Below are 3,861 nucleotides of genomic sequence, written 5' to 3' on the forward strand. Positions count from 1 at the left end.
GACCCTATGGGTGACCCTACCCAGCCCTGACGAGGAAGGAAAACACACGAACTTGGTTCTCTGTCCTCGAGTATGAGTATACCTGGCCACCATGGCTTGCCCTGTTGTTTGCTGATACGCTGGCATTGGTGTCGGTGCCATCGCGGGAGCTCCCTGCCTTGCCCTTTTGCCTCTCCCTCCTTGGCCGCACAGTTGCACCCCCAGGAGGACATCCCACTGGCTGTGTCAGTACTGCTCTGTGAGACGCGTTGCCAAATGAAGCACTGACTTGACCTAAAAACAACTCTGGGAAAAAAAGAACAGGCTCAGGATGGGAATTCCTTCAGCCGCCGTCTCTGCTGAAGGCCATGTATCATGAAGTTGTGGCCCCAGCTAAAGGGTGGCCATTAGACTGTTACTCCAGTCATGACTTGGGAATCTGTGATAGCATGTCCAGACTCAAAGAAAATAAGGCTTCCTTATGATCTTAGATATCTATTTTCCATCTCCTAGATCCCTTAGAATTTCTCAGATACACCATGCTGGTTTCATTTTCCTCCAGGCCCAAAATAATGTTGTTGTTATCCCAATTTTTGAGAAAGGTCAATGCTCCACCAGTGACTTTTCTCCCACTGCTCTCAGTCTCCTAATTCATGCCTCTAAGTGGTGATTTCTTACACAACCTTATCAGCATTTGGGGAGGGAAGGTGGTGAGACACCTCCTTCAAGCCCACTACCCTCCAGATTTGAATTAAATTCTCTCCGTCTCCATTGGAAACCCTGCCCCTGCCCTCTCACTAGGCAGATGCAGAGTAAGGCCGGGGTGGGAGAAGCAGTACAGGAGGAGTGGTCCTGCTTTCCCTGCGTACTCTCCGTTCTCTCCATCTTCACTGCCAAACTGAGCACCAGCCCCTGAGCCAGAGTAATACCCGACTCAGCCTGTGAAGGAGTTGGTGTCCCCGGCTGAGCGTGGCTGGTGGGGCAGGCAGGAGGGCTGGATGTGGCCATGGGGGCTGCTGTTCGTGCAGGGAGAAGTAACGATGCTTTTCCTGAGGCTGCCAGCTGCTCCCTGGATCTCTCCATCTTGAGACTTATTTGTTGGAGATGGAGATGTTGTCTGCTGCTTCCCTCCCTGTTTCTTATTTCTGCTGTATCATGGCCTCATCATGGAGGGGAGCTCAGCATCCCCTCTGGAGGGTGCCTGGGTGCCAATCTCTGCCTGACGAGCCTTCCCCCATGCTTTAATTCTCAAATACCTGCCTTGTAAATGCCCACCCACTCCCAACTGCTGATTTTAACTAAACAGTGGCTGTATAATATTGTTTAAGGAACTTTCATGGGGCCAAAGCTTTTCCTTCCTCCTGGTGTTGCTTTCACCTGACTTGGACTGGCCCTTTGCCTTTATAAAGGACATTTTCTGGACAGACCCCAGAAGTGACCTTTATGGCCACAGAAGGGAGATTTGGGGGGAGAGGTGAGATACAGTAGTGCCCATTTCTGCATGTATTTTCCCCCTACAGATCCTTTTTCCATCCAGATGTAGGGGCAGAATTTGGGGTGTAATGACCAAAGTGCCTGTCAGAAAGTACTTTAGGAAATGCAGGGCTCTTTTTAAAAACACATAACTGGAAAAGAACTAGTTTAATAAAGTCTTAAGGAAAGTATTGCATTCTCTTCTAATCTGAGTGGAGATTGCAAGGGTACCCTTGAAAACAGCTCCCTCTTCTGGAGCCATGCACGGCTCCCATATTTTGGAAGATAACATAAAACATGGCATAGTCAGTTGAAAGGAATCACACCGAGGACTTCACAAGGCCCACTGAGCTTTACATTCTCTTGCCAGTAATTTCAACAAGCAAGAAAAATGAACGTCTCACCTGCTCACATCCAACCAGGTAAATGTTTAAAGAATTAAAAGCAAAGTCACAATTTGACAGTAGGAATAACAGCAATGCACTTGAATGCTGGGACACAGAGAGGAAGAGGAACAAGAAAAGAGTTGTCCTGGTTTGAGGTGAATGAAAATGAGATGTAGAATGAAGTTTTCTTTTCAGCTGCTGAAGAAAATACAAGTTTGAAGTGCACTTAAAAATTAATTTAATTAGACTCTAAAGGGCTGAAAATTGTTTTGTTTCAGTAAGTGAAATTGAACTACAGGGACACATCAAAATGTAACATTTTTATACTATTACTTATATAGTACATATATTATTTATTTGTGCTTAATCTAGAAATTATTCCCAGAGGACTTTACAATTAGAGATGAACCAATGTCTGAGTTTCACCTGGGATATTTAAGCACCACTAAAGTTTGGTGGTATTTTTTCTAACATACCTTTATCTCATCTTTAGCTCAGTGTTAGCATCTTAGATCTTAATGTAGGTGTTTATACTGACCTGTCAAAACCTGAGGTTGTTACTCAATGTCTATACAGAAAAAATAGTTGGGGTGACAGTATGCATTTTGACCAGAGGCTGCTTGTCACTGAGAAGGTTATCCTGTTTTAAGTATTTTGGTAAGCTGTGGATCATATATAAGAAAAAGTCAGCATGGAGGCAGCCATACCAGTAGAAAGGCGTAACAGTATATTGCTATAAATAATTTCCCTTATTTGAAATAAGCTCTATTAATATAAGCATACTAGAATAACTGAATATAACATATTTTGGCTTGGCATTTAGTTTGTTGCTACATATCCCATATTGGCAAAGGCATCAAACTTCCTACACCAAGCAGCACAATGGTCTCCCATGCTTGTGCAAACTCAGGCAACTCTAGAAAAGCTTTTACACTAGCTTTGTAATTTCGTAAGAAAATGTATATGCTGCGATGCCTTTCTGGTGCCGTGTGTCCTAAAAGCATGAAGTCATACCAGCAGAAGACTTGCTGGCCTGTGGGTGGACCCCCAGGCCTTCTCCTGGGGGGGTGTCACAGGGGAATCCCCTGAACATCCACATTGCTCGCCCCCGCAACACCCAGGCAGGCGCCAGCTGAACTAGTGCTCATTGCTCCTCCCTGCACCGACCCGTGGGTGGCTGTCCTCGGCCGGACACCACCACGGCATAGCCTGCTCTTAGCCTGAAACTGAGAACCTGACGTCATAGCCATGTTCATAGCTGGCGTGTGTGTGTTCAGTGAGGTGATTTTCAAGTCCGTGGTTTCCAGAGCCCATGGCAGGCAGAGGGAGGTTTCCCTGCACTGTGACTCCAGCGCAGCAGAGGACAGAGCTGCTTTCACACGGGACAAGGCCACCGCGCAGCCCTCTGTCCCCAGGCAGGAGAGAAGTGCCATCACCCTCAGCAAACCCCAGAGCTTTACTAAGGGCACCCAAAGCTGCACCTGCCAATGCAGGCGGCCTCAGGCCCAGAGCTATTCCCAAGCTCAGTGGTGCACTCAGTCCTTGAAATCCAGGCGTGTGCTCCATCCGGGGCTGTGTCTCATTGGGACAGTTTATCTGTGACCACAGTGCAGAATCAGGGGCTGGTAGATGCCGTTGGGCCTAGTGAAAGGAAGGCACGGTTGCTTTACCGAGGGCCTACATGCTCAGCGCTAACAGCAGGGAAACATGGAGGCAGACCAGCACTTGCGTCTATTGCTCTGGTGGTGTGTGATGCCAAGGAGATTTATTTTCTCCGTACCGTAATCCTCCCCGAGGGCCCTGTGGCTGAAGTGACATCCCCACAGCGGGCGGGAGGCTCAGGCCCCTCGGGACTCACCCTGCACGGGGTTTCCTTGACCAGCGCCTGAAACCTCCCGCGCGGCTGCGATGGGAAAAAGGGCATTTAAAATCGCTCTGTGACACCGGGGACGCTGCGCGGCCGGGGAAGGGACGGGCGAAGGGGGAAGGGCGGCCACACTACCCCCCTCCCACGCTGAGGCCC

Source organism: Charadrius vociferus, unplaced genomic scaffold, assembly GCF_000708025.1.
Source record: "Charadrius vociferus isolate BGI_N301 unplaced genomic scaffold, ASM70802v2 scaffold15, whole genome shotgun sequence".
Lineage (NCBI taxonomy): Eukaryota > Metazoa > Chordata > Aves > Charadriiformes > Charadriidae > Charadrius > Charadrius vociferus.